The 20,352-nt window shown below is 36.7% G+C and overlaps 1 protein-coding gene across 3 annotated transcripts in view; it reads left to right on the top strand.

Annotated features, from left to right (window-relative positions):
- The window catches only part of LOC129567822 (soluble guanylate cyclase 88E), a 65,451-nt gene that overhangs the window by 26,442 nt on the left and 18,657 nt on the right, over positions 1-20,352 (top strand). Inside the window, exon 1 of one of the 3 annotated variants that reach the window (XM_055445199.1) lies at positions 15,049-15,102. The exons of the other annotated variants lie outside the window; for them this stretch is intronic. The gene's annotated coding sequence lies outside the window, so the exon portion shown is untranslated. Of the gene's footprint in view, positions 1-15,048; positions 15,103-20,352 lie in introns of those variants that run through there. 3 annotated transcript variants of the gene reach the window in all.

Raw genomic sequence — 20,352 nt, 5'->3', positions numbered from 1 at the left:
AGAAAAAGTAATGATGCAGTTTTGTTTGGTTTTTGGTCCTCTAAAACTGAGGACTTGAAATCTCGATAGGCAAAAAAAAAGTTCAAAAATGTTGCACGGTGTAATTGAATACCCATAAAAAAGGATGTTTTGTTTCTTTTTACCCTCAATAAAGGAAAATCTTGTTTGAATCGACTCAAAAACCTCTGAATAATAGATCCTGTGAACACTGGAATTCTTGTCAGTAGTGGAAAAAAAATTCCCCACGGGATTCCGTTATTGACAGGTTTTACTGTATCAATTACGATGAAGTCACAGGAACCGCGCGAAATACACGTTTTTTTCGCTCAATTAATAAGAATCGAATGTTTGTCTTCGGCAGTCCAATTCCCCCAATCGATTCGTTATCTCTTGTCAGTCACATTAAAATCGCAGAAACCGTCAAGATGGCGAATGTTTTGTAATCATTTTTCGATGAACGGATGGGAGACAACCAAGCTGGCGTTCTTGGTGAGTTATAAACGACATCGGTCCTCTAGGCGAGAATAGCATCAAACTGTCAAAAAACACGAAAACTTTCGATGCTTGTATATGTGTTGGACACTGGGTGCGCAAATGACAATGTTCACTTTCAATGAATTAATGACAGCTTCAAGCTATACCGTCTTGAGGGTGTCTTAGAGTTGTTATTGTTGTTGTTATTATTCTGCACCGTACAGACCCTTGTACAGAGTTTTGCGTCAAATCTCTCCTATGTATTTAGATACGAACAAAGCGATTTTGAGATAACGAATTGGTGTCGTCGAAAAAATGCTGGTGTTAGACCTGTCTTTATTTTTGCTGACAGACATTTCAAATATTTTATTTATTTATTTGTCCATTTATCGGTGTTGCTCGCTGGCTACTACAACTTTGCTCCATAAAGGAAATCGCTATTTCTAATCAATACGTTTGAAATTTTTAGAGGTCTGGTCAGGCACCGAATGTAACAACACCAATACATCCTTATAACATATCCTTGTATGCGTTTTTCGTCTATTTCATGGGTGTTATCCAGAAATGACAACACAGACCAATCTTACCGGTTATGTTATCGCAGAGAATACGCGATGTTATGATCCGTCCATATGGGCTGAATAATGATTCCAAGTCAGGCTGTGACATATTCTTCGGTAAACCAGACACATACAAATTAGCACCTTTAATTGACTCTGAACTTGGTCGAGCAAATGACACCTGGTAACATATATTATTTATATTAGAAGTGGTATGTTCATACTTTTCAAACTTATAGAATTAAGCCTAGATTACAGTGAGGCGAGAAAAAATTACGTTGTAGTGATTAAATCGAATAAGTTAAAAATAGTTTATCGGAACGATATTTCGGAACGGCCTGAATTGAAAGATAATGTCCGATAATCAATTTTTTTTCCTGTGTGTATAACATTGTTGTGCAAAATTTTGGTTTATATCAGCGCCGTAGCGTCCATACAAGCGTTTGGGACTGATCCCCATGGATTATTTTAAGATTTTTTTAGAACGGACCAGAATTTCGAAAAAAATCAATTTAAATATTGAGTGAAGTGATTTCATAGAAAAAAAGTGAAGACCAAAAAAATTATTTTTATATATTGATAAAATTTTGGATTTCTGAAGGAAATCAACGCAAAAAAAATCGACGTATTCAATTATTATTTTAATGTAATATGTGAATCAATCTTATACGTCATGATTATTATTTTTTTTGTTCGGGGGTATCCCAAAAAGCCATTTCTTGGAGCTTTTATCTGAGCAAACACCTATTTTTATGGATATAAAATAACATTTGTCCCAGACACACCCTTGAAAGTGGTTTTTTGTAGTAACTTCCGAACAAAAAATGATATTTTCATAACAAAATTCAGAAAAAATGTCACTTCTATTCGGGAGGTACCTCAAATAGACACATTTTAGTGTTTTTGTATAAGACTCCCATTATTTTTGAAAAAAAATAACTTTGCGCCTAGACACCAACCCTGAAAACTGAAAAGTCCGAATTCGAGGGACTTATTGACCAAAAGTCAATTTTTCGAGAGTTGAAATCGAACCAATCGAATATGAGGCTAGTACTATGTGAAAGAATCACTTGACTGGGTCATGTTGGTACTCAAAATGTTCGTAAGGGATTGTACTAGAAGTTTAAGAAGGCAGCAAAGGTAGAAATTGTTTGCTCAATGTGGTGATTTAGCTATGAAACCGGAGCTCATCGACATCGTTTGCATATTTTGGTTTGAAAGAGTCGTATTTTTCGCCACAAAAATCACATTATTTTGAATCGAATGTGATCATAAATCGATTTTTCGTCAAAAATCAAGTAGAAACAGCTCATTACACTTTTCAAAAATTGAACTCCAAAAGGACGTTTGCTGAATATATCCAAAAAAAAATTGGAAAAATTTATGTACTAGATGTCTTGGCTAATATTATTATGAATTTTGGTGCTAGAAATAAAAATCAACTTGCCGTTTTCCGTTCAGAAGTCTTATTTCATCGAATTTTGATATTTGAAAATGCATTTATAGAGAATTTTCAAAATTCACGTGCATTCGTTTTTTAATCGGACCGAGAGTGCCGGAACCATCTCATTCTTATTTTTTCTCGATGAATTTTCAGAATCGCGACGGGAATGGTGGAAAATCGAAACTTTCGCAATTTGAACCGCCTTATATGTTGCAGCCTAACTTCAGTGAACAATGTGTACCGCAGTAGTCTTAGTAGCTAAAATTTCAATGGCAGAAAAGAAGGCGCCACTCATAAATCAGATAACTTTGATCCGTAGGTTGAACATTCTTTCCTTTGATATAGAACTGACTCGAGCGACTACTAACTCGAAATTTCATGAATTTTTTCACCAAACTTTCACTAGGACCTGTTTCATTAATATTTTATCAAGTTTTGTGTGCAAATCAGTTTTTTGCTGTCTTTTTCTGTGTAAATTTATTTTCCCGTATCTACGCATAACCTTACATAATGACGTGCACAGAATGTATTGAACTGAAAAAACAACTCGCTGACATCAGAACAAAGCTTGTCCCGATAATGAAAATGCTGGATGGACTAAACGTGGATTTCATCACCGTTGTTGTTCACCCGCATCAATCCCAACTGACGATCAACATAAAGTTGTTAATTTGGGCATGGATACGAGTGAATCCGTATCGACTGGCGGCTCATCATCACAAGCACAAAACGATGGTATTTTGAGTCAACAACAACAACAAACTAAACACACTGATTTTTCTTCGCCGCTCACAAATTACATTAATGTGAATTTGGGTCCACGCGGGGGTGTGAAGCGACGAAAAATTGACGAAGTGATCCCCGAAAATAAAAATCCAGTTGATTTGTGCAATTTTGTTGTCCCTCCGAAATCGACTGATAGTGCCCCCGTAAAAGCCAGTGTGAAAAAACAAACTATGCGGTCATTGCACATCAATTCATTCAACACGGTGACTGATATCTCAGTTATTGCTGGTCACTTGAAGGCGATCGAAAGCACCCGTCCCTTCACTGACAACGTGACCTGCACCAGTCTGAGGCCAAACAAAAAAAAGGTGCCAAACCCGACTTTCGTCTCGTTCAAACTGAATGTGCCAGCTGATTTTGTTGATTTGTTCAACAGTGTTTGGCCAACTGGCGTTACCGCAAAGAATTCGTGCCAAAGGTTGCCCCTAAAACTGGCCGAAAATCCGCTTCTCATGTCCGGAAGAAGCCAAAAAACTTGATTGGCACCAAAAAGCAACCCGAGAAATCGAATCCAACTACGAAACAAAACAAATCAATCGATCGCAACAAGCCAAAAAACGGGGTTGGCAAAGCGAACGCTCAGCAAACAAATTGGAGACACACCAAGAACCAGCAACAAAGGAAACGCCGGCAATCACGTACAAATCATTGCCAGAAGTGCTGTTGCTCGCAAGTGAAACCGAACTGCCATCGATACTGCTACAACGAACGCTGCGCAGAAAATCATCAAAGCAATCGCAACAGATGGCACTAAACCATGCCATATCGGATGACTGTGCCTTTCTCACTAAAATCTACTACCAGAACTGTCACAGTATTTGTCCCGAAGAATTTCGATTCTACTGTTCCGCAACTTCTAACGATTACGATATGATAATTTTAACTGAGACATGGCTCAGAAAAGATATTTATGATGCTGAATTTTTTGACGATTCATATTCTGTTTTTCGTAGGGACAGACTTTTCCGACGTGGAGGTGGGGTAAAAATAGCAACCAAAAACAACAATTTCGCCAGTAAAGAAATAATAATTGCCGGTGCTGACGATATGGAATACGTTTGTGTGAAAGCCACAACTAAATCACATGTCATCTACATCTACTGCGCATACATTCCACCAAATTCACCTCAATCAGTGTACGACTCACACTTGGCGGCCATGCATCAAATAGCATGGGCGTTCAACAGGTAAATCATGTGCGTTATCTATATATTAATGCGCTTGCCCAAAAAGTTTTGGTACCATTTTAACCATGTTATACCCAACTTATTTTGATGCCACTGGTACCATTTGAAAGGTCGTGAACAGTAGATGTGCAGAATGCCATTCTGAATTCACATATGTCAAGTTTGACATGAGTTTGAAGCATGTTAGAGAACACCTTCTTCCGGATCCCGGGTTTCCCAAAGTTTTTCGAATTTTTTGTTTTAAAAATAGCAGATTTATTCTTTGAGTTTGTTATTCAATTTGTGAGAAATTAATAATATATAAGGTGACCAACTGTACTGATTTTATCAGGACAGTACTGATTTTCAGCGCAAATTTTGGGAATTTATCAGTACGTACTGATTTTCAATTCTGTCCTGATTTGTACTGATTTGTACTGATTTTTCAATTTTGATTGATTTGCTTTGAAAAAATCGACAAAAATGCAAGAGAAAGTTATATTTCTGGGAATTTTGAAATATAAGCAATGGTGTTATCTATTTACATTTAGTTGAGGCTGTTTTTGACCATTGGAATTGAAACAAAAGCTCATTTCAATCATTGTAGGTTGCTTCTTCTCCTGTTGATTGTTGAACGTATTTTTAGTAATATTAACAAAGTATGGACATAAAACTTATCATATATTGCAATTAAAACATTCAAGTGGATGTTTGTGAAAAAATATATGGAATATACTTCCACCGAATTTTATCGATATATCAAAACTTGATCAAATATTATGAAAAAATATTACTTCAAAAAGTCAAAGGCAACAAACGAGTAAAATCCAAGTGCACTGTCAGTTGGATTTGACTCTGATAACGATTTATAATAGCTGGTTTTTAATCCCAAACAAATATTATATAGTTGAAAAACGAAATTATTCAATAAATTTATTTCATTTTGGGGAAATTTTTATGTACTGATTTTTTGTACTGATTTTTTCTTTAATGTACTGATTTGTACTGATTTTTTCACAGCATTTTTGGCCGATGTACTGATTTTTCATTTTTTAGAGTTGGTCACCTTATCCATACACAGCATCTCCATTTTAATTCGATAAAAGTTTTGTTCCAAGGCCAAATAGAAATGAAAACGACGACTGAAGCTCTCAAATGCGTTCATGTATTTTCTTTGATATCCGAACAAGATATCGCCTTCAAAGATCTGCGCCAATTACGAAACTAATTAAAACGTTCTATCGTAATTTCAAAAGGCAAGCCATGATCTTCAGCATAATGGACTTGGTGCTTATATTTTCTATACACTATAAGATGTTCGATAAGTGGGTTCTCTTTTCAATTTGTTGGTCATCCATGGGCGATTTTAATCAGTATTCTGTTGTGAATGGCCAATTGATTTTCATTGAATTCAATTACAGCAATTAATGAAGGACGAAATTGTGGCACGATGATCAATAAAATGAAATGATTTATGAGACGGCTGAAAAACCGAATCGATTCAATTTTGCGTTCGAATTTATCTGGGTTCCATTGTAAAATGAACGTGTCAAACTGAACGGAGTTCTTAATTTCAACTAGAAGCAGTGCACGTGTCTGAATAAAGTGCACAAAATGCGGAACGGGTGTTGCCAATGGAGGAACGTGCCCAAATTGGAATTAAAAAAGCTATTTATTAATTTATTTATGGTGTCACAAGTAAATTGTTAATGGTACGACTATTGTTCGCATGGATTTAACCAGCACAAATTACAGCATCGCCCCAGTCATCAAGTGGAGGCTTGCAGCGCTGGAGAATACAATATACAATTAACCAGGGATTGGTTCTTATCAGACTGAACGGAAATGAAGCCGTAAAATTAAGTTTACGATTTTATCTGGTGGTAATTGAATAGATACGTTGAATGCGCCTATTCGTGTTGAACACGCAATTCATCGCTTGTAAAAAAGACCGAGAGTCACCAACGCAATGTCTGCTACTGCTATCTTTGTAGGTTGATGCAATACTTGGCAAAAGCCACGCATATCGGTTCCATTTCATCAAAGTTTTTTTTATAACAATATTGAACGAATGTAAATGTAAAAAATGTGCAGAAAATGTAAAACGAGAACTAATTCGTACACTGTTGCGATGTCAGAAGATGAATTTTCGAAACGTCATATTGAATGATATATCTCCTGCAATTTCCTCGCTAATTTATGGCTCAAAAGTGTGCAGGAAAACATGTTTTGGTTTATCGAGAGCTTTATTTAAAATGATTGTCACGGACTTCGACAATCCGACTGGTAAAGAGGAATTTGTCGGATTTTTTTTTCTTACAATTTAGTTAAAATCGATATCATAGGAAAGGTGAAAATGACACGACCAGCTCTTTGGTCTGAAAATTATCAAAGTCGAACAGAGTGAAAATAGAACATTTAGTGCGAAAAGAGTGTGACGGGTGAAGAAATTTATATGTAAGCGATGTGAAATGACACGTTCTTTAACTCGATGATTACTTTTATGAGTGTTAAAAACAAAGTGCTATATCCTGTGTGAATGTCATTCGCAACACTCGAAGTGCCACGCTTGTGGTTTTACTCACTAAACACTCGACTTATGGAACACCTGTTTCACCAAGAGCTTGTTACTAGTTCGGTTTTTATCCACACAAATTGACAGTATCTATGTGCTTTTGCCCAGGCTGCATCGAAATCCGAATTTGGATGGAATCACAGCAACAAAAATGACAACAACACAATATCTAATAGCAAAAGGATGTTATGGCAAAGTCACAGTCATTCAGCTCAAGTTAAATTCGCTGTGCTTTCGCCGACAAATAAAAGTCACATAAATACACGAGGGCAAATTTATTTGGAACTGGAATGCGTAACATCGCTCATATTGTAAAAGCGGCTTAGTTGACATGGCTTTGACTCGAGAATACTCTTTGCGCCGTATATTTTGGTGACAAAGTACGGTTTTGAATTTGCCCATATTGCTGTTTATCTTTTCATTTCACTAACATCAAGTTGGTGTTATGTTTTCAGCAGCGAAAATGTGTGTAAAATGGACTGGGGAGAGGTAGAGAGAGATAGAAAGAAGAAAGAGTGTTTTTTTGTCAAGTATTGTGTCATTTGTTCGTATATATGATATCGGTATATATTGCACGTGACGCGATCCAACTATAGCATATTTCATCCTTTCAGTTTTCATTTTTATCATTATGGTCGTGAAAAGGCTGACTGAACCCAGTTATCTGTACAGCCATTTCTACAGCCCAAATCCATTTGTGTTTGCTCTGGTTTGGGTCGTGATAGTAAAGGAAAAAATATATAAATAATCTTACTCTCTCCCGCACTCTCTTAAGGACACAGAGTTACTTGGGCGCGAAAAAAATGAGCCTCAATTCTGGTGCTAATGGTGCCGTACCCTAAGAAAATTATCTGCACAAGCAAAACTTTTTGAAAGCCGTGTCTTTACAGTTTATTTTCAGAAACCCAAAACCATTTCAAATCCATTATCGAGAATTTCATTCCTGTGTGTCACTGTACCATGTCTATCTTGCATGCACTCTTGTGTTCTATCGCAAATTGTTGCATGAAACCATTGGCAGATATGTCGAAAAGATGTGTACGACGGATAAGAGAGCAACAAAAAATATGATGGAACGATTAAAAAATCGGTTTGCTTTCAATGGTGGACCATTGTTGAAAAGTTTTCCAGACAGAATTCTGTTGAAATGGTCAGTTATGAAGACTGAAGTTCTTGAAGTTCAAGTAATAATCCGCATAAAAGCCGTCATTACATTCAAGTGCATCATCGACACAAACAAACTCCCGAACATTTCGTTGATTTATTCTTTTTTTGTCTTGCCCATTTTTTTTGCATAATCCTCTAATGAAAAACTCTGTGTGTTCAGCTTGTGGCCAGAAGATTTGAAACTTTGAACATTCTTCTCGAATTTACAAGAAACGATAGAGAGAATTTTAAGAGATATTTTCGACAATTTAACAATTCAAGTTACCAACGCTGTGTGATGACGACATACAGTGGCACATTTGATACCGGTCCCATTAGCACTAAGAAGATATGAAACGTTGAAGTTTTTATGGCCATTCATAGTGACGCAGAATTTTATCATACATCATTCATGTCTAAATTTAGTTCGTCAGTCGTTGAAAGTTCAGTAAGCGCCTTGCGTTTCCAGTAGAGCTATTTTAATTCGTGCGGCTATAAATGGTAGTATGAGGCTGATGTTGATATCTATTTTTGGATGAAACCATTACACTGCGAATGATCTAGCTTCGATGCAAACATTCAAAATGAGCAATCATACAAAATGAACCAGTTTTGATTGTTAGGCATCGTCACGCCAAATTCATGTAAATTGATTTGGCGGGGAATTTTGTTGATTCGTTCAATTGTGAATATAGAACTCTTAAAAAAACACAAACCCCCAAAATTGTATCCATATTTCGGCAGAGAAAAAAATATGAATTCGAATGTAGCCAATTACCCCTTGAAGACGCTAATTGAGGCGCGCGTCTCTCATTTTATTTCGTGAGTAAACAAATTAAATAAGATTACGAATGAATCATTTTTGTAAATTGGTACTATTAAATGTTTCGGTTTATATCCACCAAATGAAATGCTGTGGGCTACTCGAAAATGCTTTCAGAGTGGAAAAAAGCTCTTGGTCGCAAATTGGCTTCGCCAAAATGTTTTCAATGGGAACTAATTATTATATCTGAATGAATAAGCTAGACAGATGAAAATCATGCGTTGTTCATCAATTGAATCGTATAATTCCTTCTATATTTGCCGCACTCACACTCAGCAGCCCATTCAAAATGTACAAGCTTCACATTTCCATTCGCATGCTGCTTTTATGTTGGGGCCCTTCAACAAATTGAAATTGTGTGTGTGTGCTCACATTCAATGTGATACAAGAGTCAACGATGATGATTTTGCAATGGGTGAGTGTGTCGAAGGCGCGCACGACAAAAAGGTTTTGACGCACTTAGAATGGGCACGCGTCTTCAGCACAAATTCACGTTTACATGGCAAACAACGACGACAACAAAAAATATATTCGATATATGCAGAGTTACTGTACCATATGCTGAGCTAACGGATTTCACCACGGATGAGCGCACTTGTGGAACGCCAAAAACCATTCTCAACACAAATCTACCGGGCGCTTCTGAAATTCGTTTCAATTATGAAGCCTTTTTTTGCCGTGTACACACACACACACTTCATGCTCTCGTGTTTGCTTGTTGTGCAGAACGAGTTCATTACAGCCGCATTTCGTCTAATTTCAGCCATTTTAGCCACGAAAATGAGTTATTCCTTTCAAATTGGTAACACAACGAAAGAACATGAGACTGTTGCAAGATGGGAGGCAAATCTCTCTGCATGCCAAATAAAAAATAATCTGAAGAGTTTGCGAAAATAATTTGCATTTTGAATGGCTTTTGTCGAGCTAGATAATGCTTGAATTGTTTGAGCGATGAGCGCGTGTACACACGAAAATTGCCGCCGAAAAGCAAACACACAAAAGCATGGATTCGGTAATGAGTGTGGATATGGGCGAAAAATAGCCGTAAATGAAAACATAAACATGTCTTAAGCTCAACTAATGACTGAATTAGTGCCATTCTATGTAAATTTAATTGAAGGGTATACTATTACCATCACAACGCCTGACAAAGCGGCCTGATTACGACAACTCTTGTTGTCTCTCTCTCTCCTTCTCCCTCTCTCCCTCGGTCAACAGTTTTCACATGTTTCACATTTGCTCAACGTATCATTCAAGAGTGTTTTTCCGCGCACATACTCACATAACGGTGATGGTGTGTGTGGTAGACGTACACAGCCAGTTGTTACCAATTTTAGCGACCATTTCACTTATTTGCTGCATTATTACTGAACTCACTATCTGACTGATGGTCTATAATCAACATGAGCATTTTCTCGGTTCGCTGAATGTCATATCATTTTGCACTTGGCTACGCTGTGAATCCACTCTTTATTATACATCCATGGATACAACACACTGATAGACAAAGAATGGCAAAACGAAGTGAAGAAAATTGAAGCAAGAAAAAAATGAATTGTTTTTTTTCTGTTCATCAGGAGACTTTATTAAAGAATGATTTTCTTCGTTCTCCCCTCTTTCTGTGCGTTAGCCATAATCAAATGCCCTGGCATTGAACTGACGTTTCGAATATGCGTGTGTCGTGCTCGTGAATGCGCATACAAATGAGAGTGTTAAAAAGACAGACAAGCAGATCATAGTTGTGACGCTTTTCTTCATTTTTTTTTCGCTCTCAAATATTATTATCACAATCGTCGTTTGCAGAACATAAAATTTTGTCTCAGAGATAACAATTTCGGCATCTGTCCTCAAATGATTTCGGTACCCATGTAATAGACACGCTGAAAACGAAAATCAAACTAACGAAGCTCAAATAAAATGCTCTTTTTCGCCCAGTATTTTGATGTTTGAATGAGTTCATTATTTTTTTTTTCGGGTGAAGAAATTTGCATACATTGAAGGATGTTGTCGTCGGTTACTGAAACGAAACCGAAACGAGGGTGGCAAAAACCTCGCAATTTGTTTCATACAAATGACTTTCGTTTTGGCCACAAATGAACGATTTAGAATTTAACAAAATGTATAACAGCCGCGTCAAAAATGGCATGTCTTAAGCCATTATTTTGGCTGGACTGTTCTTTTTTCGAGGGTGGCTTAAGTGCTGTCGCAACTCAAGTGCCATAGCAGAGTCAAATTTTGAAATTTCGGTAGCTGAAGGTTGGGTCCCGTTAAGCATCGCACCAGAAAACGTTATGATGAACAACAAATACTAGCAGCATCCATGAATATGATTCAATGTTTGAACAGCCAAAAAAAAAACTAACGTTATTTGTGCAAGAGAAACGATTCTATTTACTCAAACCTGTGTAATTGAGTTTTGATAATACAAATGGACTAACGGATAACCCTTGTCTACTTTCTCATCGTATTGATTGAATCGTCAAAAATCCCTTTTCGAAATTTTCTTTCCTCTTGCATAGAGGTGTCAACGGACACGGACAAAAATTCGGACAATAGTGTCCGTCCGTCCGAAAACCGAAAAAAAAATTCGGACGTCCGGTCCGAATGTCCGAAAACCAAAAAAAATTGTAGAATTTCCGGACGTCTGAAAAAACTTCGGACGTCCGAAAATTTTACGGACGTCCAAAAAAAATTCAAAGCCAAAAAAAATAATCGAGCCAAAAAAAAATTCAAAAGAAAATATATTAGTTTGTATATTAGTTGGTTTACACTTTTTGGTAAACGTTTTTACGTTGGTTGTTGCACTTTGAAACTAAAATATTCTGAGGGAATTTGTTTGTCGCAACGGATCAATTGTGGGATTAGAAAGAAATCATTGGAGCCGAGAAAATTTTCTTTTGAATTTTTTTTTGGCTCGAATATTTTTTTTGGCTTTGAATTTTTTTCGGACGTCCGAAAATGTTTCGGACGTCCGGAAGCTTTTCGGATGTCCGGAAATTTTACGGACGTCCGAAAAATCTTCGAACGTCCGAAAAAATTTGAAAAGTTCGGACAAACCCTTGTCCGTCCGTCCGTCCGAAAAAAAAATTCGGACATTCGGACCGGACGTCCGAAATTTTTTTTTGGTTTTCGGACATTCGGACCGGACGTCCGAAAAAAAAATTCGGTTTTCGGAAATTCGGACCGGACGCCCGAATTTTTTCAAAAAATGTTCGGACGGACGGACGGACAAAATTTTGTCCGTTGACACCTCTACTCTTGCAACCGCCCGTCATAGATGTCAAGTTCAGTGCATCGAACCGATATCGGTCATTTTGATTGACAATAGAACGCTCATTATTTATTGAAATTGCTTTACAAAAGGCCGCATGATGGGTAAGTCTCGACAAAAAAAAATCGCTTTGTCGCTTAAATTGTTCAATGTCTTTCGAACATGCCGTCAACAAGAAAAAAAACGGCTCAATTTCATTGCAAAAAAGTATGCTTTTGGGATTTTAAGAACAATTTTTTTATTTGTAAAGTGCCAACAACAAAAAATGCTGCCATATTTGTCTGCAGTCAAAAGGCGAATAAAATAAAAATTGTCGACCAATTCATTTAATGTGATCTATTGACCAGTTCGGTCGCCATAAGCCGATTTTAATAAATCATTATCGGTCGTTAGGTGACTACGCTGTTTTTGAATGGTGTGTGAACATTCTCATTGCATCGCGCCACAGCCCACATTCACCAATGAGAAAATGAAATGTTTACTACCAACAAATCACTTGTTGGCTTTATATCATCCCAGTTTCCGATTCACTTTTATCAGCTATTGTAATCACTTACAAGAGTGTTTGGCCGCGTGAAATTGTTGGATAAAAATAGTGCATACTCAACACATGATAATGTGTAATGTAATCCAATAAAAATGGAATTGATATTTTCGTTGGATAAATATTTGTTGATATGATTGTGGTGTGTGTGTGTGGTATCGCATGTGTTGAGCGTAGCTTTTATAACCATAAAAGCGCTTTTTTTGTGTCGTGTTTTGTTGTGTTGTGTGTGTTGGACATAGCAAAAAGCCAATGGTGCGAATGTTAAAATTGAAAATAAATCGAGTGAACAATGAACATATCGAGACAATGAGTGCATAAAGTGTATAAACAGCTGGTGTGTTACCATTTAATGTGGCATAAAGTTTTGATACACGTTTAACATCCACACATATTTCGTCCTCAACTCAATCTGTAATAATTAGTTTGGTGCTCTCCGAATAATTTTCTACTCTTATGCGCAGCACAATTTTCTTATCACTCGTCGACTGGTTGGTTGGATGGAGCATTTATTATTACTTATTTTTGGTTTAATAGCTTTGCACACATCTCTATGAGTGGCTGCGACGATTTCAGCAGATGTATCAAATATGGAGATTGAACACACTACACCAGTTTTCAATGGCAACAGCCATTTGCATCGACCAAAGCGCTTTGAGCTCATTTATCCACTCTCAACATCGCATTCGCTTCATGAATACATGTTTTTGGCTGCACCACTTTCATCACGGAATTAATCCTCTTCAGCTGGCAATAAACGAATACTCACGGAAGTTGTCAAAAACCAATATTGAATCGTCTCATACTGTGTGCTTGGAAGTTTAAACGTATCACCCGAATCCTTTTGTTAACGGGCATTTTTGTCAACGCGATACCAATTATATCGATAATATATTACCAGCGTGTGTATTGGTATACATTCGGTTTATGGTTCACATGATCTAGGTTGATCGTTTATAAGACAAGTGGCAATTAGTCAAAATAAATAGCCCAATAATTTATTTGTTTATGAACCAAATTTTATTGCTCTAGATCGACTCGAATATGACTAATAGCAAATGAATGCAATGGAAACGTCAAAACACCAAAACTCGACGCAACCAAGTCGAATTTTCGCCTTGACTCAACCTAAAATTTGCTCCGCGACTCGTGTCGCTTCGGAGCCACTCGAGCAAAAGTCGAAACAACGAAATATGACGTTTCGAAAGCATTACAAGCAACATTTAGTTTTTATGACGCTCATGCTTATCTATGCTTTTAATGCGAGAGGAGAAAAAATGGCGCGTACACACAGAACATCGTTGGGTCCGACGACTGTAAAACAACATATGTTAAGAAGTATTTTCGAGTGTGTTTAGGGTTAATATTACATTTTGTTCGTGATCCTTTTTGTGGCATTACGGTACGAAATATCTCGTGTTAGCTCTCTATGAAGACATTTTAATGGTTCATTTTGTGTCAATACAAACGAGAAATCCTTAATTGTGCATTCATGAAAGTGCTTCGTTGACTTGCTCCAGTTGCGTTTGAGAATCCATAAATTGTATTTCACGCAACAATTTTACCGAATTTGATGTTTGTCGATCGAAATACAAATGGCACTGTGTACGGCTCAAGGCAGCTAACAATTATGTCAAAAATTTGAAACCACCTAAAATCGCACCAGTTTGTGTGTGTGAAGGAGCAAATTTTCCGACACATTCATTTGTTTGTTTCGAAAAATGCGAACCACGCATTTGTGACGCATTTTCAATGTTTAATTTGGAACTAATTTGTCTTCAGTTTTCGGTGTCAACAGCAGGCTACATGCGCTTTTCAACACATTTGACACATACACAGATATATATTTTCAAAATTATAGTCGTGGTGTTTATCAGAGTCTTTTTTTTTGTTCATCGTCTTGAATGGGATGTCGAAAACGGCTGCCGTTGTATGCCTGTGCGTTAATCATATATCTCCAATATGTCGAAATAATAAAATTTTCCACCGCTCGACGATGGTGTACACACGCGCCGGAATTTCAATTATAATTTCATCTCGTAAGCGATACAAAAACCAAAACCAAAACCAAAACCAAAACCAAAACCATTGTAATGCTTTGCTAAAGACATCATTCCCAAAATGCTCCATTAACTTATGTTTTTTGCTCTTCTGAGCTTCCGTAATTGCTTCCGCACAGAGGAAGAATTTGCTCCAATCAGTCTTTCTGATCGTCTGTACAAATAGATAGGAAACGTCAAACAAGAACAATAAAGCGTGACCTGGCGACTGGTTGGAGAAATAGAGAATCATGCACATAGTTTGCTGTAACAAGTATGCGTCTGTGTAAGTGCGTCTGTTTAATTCAAACGTTGAAAGTATGACACGTTGCACTTAGTCCCCAGAAAAGCTGGCTCCAATAAAATTAGAATTTTTTTGTTCGCTAAATAATAAATGTTACCATGATTTATTGCAACAGTTTTTTTGAGTGTGCATTCACACTCTTCTATTTGCAAAGAGGAAATCACAGTAAGGTATAATTCCGTTTTTTTTCATTGACCTCATTTACAATTGTTCAACAGTTTTATTGTGCTTTTATTTGAATTAAATTCCAATCGCACATTGTTTACATATTTAATAAAATTGTTTTTAATATTTAATTAACACTATGATTGTTCTTGGGGCACCCAGGGCCCCCAGCGAACTTTAAAGTTGAATAAAAGTACTAAACAGTGTATAAACCAACCGGAGTTAAGTCTCATTGTATAGATTGAACATTTCTCTACACGAATGAAAAAAAAAACATATGCATATGTGTGAGTATGTGTAAAATACAGCCTGCCGCAAAACATGTTACGCTGTTGTTCTTGGGGGACCACAGGGCCCCATGGCTATTTTATATTATAGCTGGACTATGATAAGAGGTATCGACTTGGTGTCTATGACGAAGTTGTAGTACTCAAGCTGCTCTACAACTTCGCCGTAGACATCAAGTCGTTATCTCTTATCAGTTACGCGAAAAGCCGCGAAAACGTGAAAAACGCGAATTCATAGTTTCTCACTTTTCAAGGAACTGATAAGAGATAATGAGATGGTGTCTATGGCAAAGTTGTAGCTCTGTTTAAACTTCTGTACAACTTTACTACGACACTAAGTCGTTATCTCTTATCAGTTACGCGAAAAAATGATAAGAAAAAAATCACGTTTTTCACGGTTTTCTGCGGTTTTTCGCGTATTCCGCAAAACTGATAAGAGATAGCGAAATAGTATCTATGGCAAAGTTGTAGTTCTGGTCAAGTACTACAACTTCACTACAGACACCAAGTCGTTATCTCTTATCAGTTACGCGAAAAAATGATAAGAAAAAATTCGCGTTTTTCACGGTTTTCGCGGCATTTCGCGTAACTGATAAGAGATAACGACTTGGGGTCTGTAGCGAAGTTGTAGTACTTAAGCTGCTTTACAACTTTGGTATAGACACCATCTCGTTATCTCTTATCAGTTTCGCGGAATATGCGAGAAACCGCAGAAAACCGTGAAAAACGCGAATGTTTTCTTATCATTTTTTCGCGTAACTGATACGAGATAACGACTTGGGGTCTGTGGCAAATCATAGTACTCGACCAGAGGTACAACTTTGCTATAGACACCATCTCGTTATCTCTTATCAGTTCCGTGAAAAATGATAAGAGAAAACGCGTTTTTTTCGCGGTTTTCAGCGGTTTCTCGCGTATTCCGCGAAACTGATAAGAGATAACAAGATGGTTTTCGGCAAAGTTGTAGAGCAGCTTGAGTACTACAACTTCGCCATAGACATCAAGTCGTTATCTCTTATCAGTTACGCGGAAACCGCGAAAACCGCGAATTTTTCCTTATCATTTTTTCGCATAACTGATAAGAGATAACGACTTGGTGTCTGTGGCAAAGTTGTAGTATTCGACCTGCTCTACATTTCTGTCGAAGAGGCAAGCCTCTTACTTCTTATCAGCTTCACTAAAACAATGTCGGGAAATTTTGCGATTTTCGCGTTTTCTCGCGTTTTTCGCGGAACTGATAAAAGATAAGCAATATTTGTTGCACCAAAATTATAGCAAACTTTGAGTATTACAACTTTGCTTCAGACACTAATTTGTTATCTCTTATCACAGTCCAGATTTCATATGAAATATCTTGGGGGCCCTGGAGTCCCCCAAGAACAGTAATATGTTGCAAATACGAAGAACAGTCATAGTGTTAATTGGGTTGATAACATTTGCATTTTGGCTTTGACATTGTGTTAACACATTTAAAAGAACCTTTGTCAATAAATGACCAATTGATAGTTATTATTCATGGAATTTTTCATTCGCACTATGCGAATTGGCCCAAATACTTTGCAATTGAGATTGTTTTCGGTTATTATTATTTGTTTGGTTCATTTATTCAATTTTTGGCATCCTTTGCCATATTGAAAATGTTCATCAATTTAGGCAATCCAAAAAAATCAGTGATTGATGCAAATTAAAAATGGCATTCTTTATTCACTAATTGAAACTCCAAAAAAAACATTAATTGTGATTCGAATTGTGCGATTGATTGTGAGGATTCTGCGATAAATTGATTGTTAAAACCATGGTGTTTCATTTGCAAACGCTGTTTTAAAAAAAATATTATTCATGATTGCAAAATTCAAAGACTAAACAGCTGCAAGATTTGAGATTTTCAAATAATTATTATTTATGAGCAGATATTCATTTGCATTACACTCATAACTATTTAATTAATGACTCGTATAAATTTCTGTCATTTTATTTTCTTGAAATGTTGCCAAATCCAAAATGTGAAATCTACATTTATTTATTTTTTCGCATAAGGAAAACCCAAGTGAATAAGCCAAGAGCCTCTTGCCACCGGTTAAATAACCGAGAAAAGGCAAGTTGATGCGTGCTTAGGCTACATTAAGCGAGAAAAAAGAGGATTCATTGTGCAGCCAAATTCATGAGCGGAATAAATTATTAAGGTGACATTTTCTCGGTTTTGTAAATGGGTCACTAGTTGTCTATGTTTGATTGTTGTCAAATGAATAAATTGACCATCCGAACCAATATGAATGGAAAATGGCTAATTGCTCTGAAATACCTTTTATGTGTTCAATAAATATGTCCGAAAATTGGACGTGCACGCAACTTAACCCCCAAATAATTTCCATAATCACTTGCCGTTCAATTGCTTTTATATTTTGCCTTTCCAATATTGACATGTAATAAGGTTTCCTCGGATAGAGTAGTAAATGACTCGGAAGAATTCTTAGCGCAATTCTCGTGTCGTCTATTCCACAAAATGTGGCAAGAATTCAATGAACAATTGGGTTTTTGGAACAGTGGCCCTGAACGGAAATTAATTGTCAAGTCAAACAAAAACTTCAAACAAATTAATTTAATTCGAGTCTACAGCCCGGGAAAAAAAGTGTCATTACTTCAAAAATTCCAACTTAATGATTGCACGATAGCATGACACTTGAGCACGGCACGATAACATTCAACTTTGGCCAAAAGAATGCAACAACATAATCTATCAAGTCATTTGCTTGTGAATCCTCTTTTTGAATGGAACATCGTAAATAGTGTCAAGTTTATCAACTTTACGAGTCGCGCGCTCGCGTCACTCCGAATTATTATTACATTAGTTCACAAAAGCAATATATTCAAATCAAATCGTCTGCAAAACACTGTCTTTAGAAAGAAAAAGTTTTGTCCAGTTTGTAAATGAATAATTTATGAGTAAACTTGAGAAAAGTTCCGATTTTAGCTGTTGAATTCAGTTGAATTGTGGTAAATCAAATGTGAAATGTTTTCACCGAAACATTAACTTCGAGGTTTTGAAACTTCACCAGCGACTGACTGCTTAAGAAAAAAAAGAACAGACCTAGTTTCAATAGGTTCTGATTATGTTTGCTAATTAAATTGAGTCACTATAATAGCAAAGAGGCCACCCTCTAAATGGATTTCGTAAACTTGTTGCATGGATTTCACGTCTGATTCCAAAACAATCAGTTAATTGTTGCATGGTATTTTCTGTTGAACGGCTCTGGTCTAAAAAAAAAATAATTAATTTTTTTGTGTATGACAACGTTGCCGTACGTAGATGAAAAAAAAAAGATTCAGAGAGTTTTTGGAGATAAAGAGATTTTGTTTAGTTTTAATTTGATAGAAAATAAATGGATTTGAACATAGTTGTTGCCATGAATAGTTAACAAAAAATTGAGCACTGTTAAACAGCTCGCTCGACATAGCTTAATCTGTTCCATTTCGAGAACAGCTGAACAAAAACTATTTTACTTTAACTGTCAGAATATTGCATAGTTGGATTTGGTATATGTATGTAATGGAAAAACGGTGAACCTGAAGCTTTTTCCGAAGCATTTCTCACTTTGATCCAGCACTTAATCCGTTGTAAGCCCTCGAAGGCATTCAACTAATGAACGAAGGCCAACAATCAAGCATCATCCAGCACTATATATCAGCAATGCCATCAGTGAATAGTGTGAGTTGTAGCGTAGTAGTGTATCCAAGTCTACGGAGATACTCAACGATCTATTGTGGCGGGCAATAGAAAATTACTTGCCAAAGCTGCATCGAGACTCATCAAATATTAAGCAAGCTTGGTGAAAAACATTGGATAACAGAAAACTAGACGGTCACTTTGGATTGGATTGAATCAATTCGTTGCTCAAGCTAAATTCACTTTATTAATTCAATCTATATGGAGCCTGAATGAAATAATTAGTAAAGGCTAAATAGAAATGGTTATTATGCGACGAAGCCCGGAGTGTTAGCACTTTGAACAGCACACCAGTCTCTTTTCATTGAACATATGATTGTGAGAATATGGGATGAAAGAAAGACTGTAATCAGTTTACAACACTACTCCAATTGCCGTTGGTGTTGTTTACATAAGCCTTTCTTATCGCTTATTTGCAGTGAGCTGTTGCCATCGGAAGAGCAAAAGGGAAAAAAGACGAGAAAAACGTCGACACCATAGAAAAGCATCTGTGAATAAGTTTGAGTTGCCAGTTGAAAACAGTGCACACTATTGAATGGTGAAACCGAATACACTTTTTATCGTCATTTTCCTTTCTTATAGAAAGTCGATAAGAGTGTTTGTGGCCATTTCCAGAGACCACTTTGATTACTGACTCAAAATCATACTTCATTAGCAATTCGCAACCTCTGTTCAGCCAAAAACTTTTCGTTCGGGATGAATTAAATTCATTATTCGCAATAAAAAGTTGCGTGTTAACTTTGCTATCGACTTTTATGGGATGAAGAAATTCACATGCTTCTTTTTTACTGGTTGATAAGCGCTCGCTCGCTCTCTCTCTCTCTCGCTGTGTGTTTCAATGCAATATTTGGTGAACTTTAAACTCATGCAATCATCACTCATTCACATTAATTTCTGGCCCCGTATTTCAAAATTAAATTTCGGTGATATGCGCGCGGCGTGGGTTTTATTGGAAACCGTGCTTTCGAATTCACACAATGGAGCGATGTGGAAGAACACAATGTTGCACGAGAAAATCACATTTATTCCCAATTTAAACTGAAA

The sequence above is a fragment of the Sitodiplosis mosellana genome, unplaced genomic scaffold (genome assembly GCF_009176505.1).
Source record: "Sitodiplosis mosellana isolate CC-2019 unplaced genomic scaffold, AAFC_SMos_1.0 Smas_scaffold_1, whole genome shotgun sequence".
NCBI classification, from domain to species: domain Eukaryota; kingdom Metazoa; phylum Arthropoda; class Insecta; order Diptera; family Cecidomyiidae; genus Sitodiplosis; species Sitodiplosis mosellana.
The sequence above is the reverse complement of the archived record's forward strand: the minus strand, read 5'-3'. Positions and strand labels throughout refer to the sequence as shown.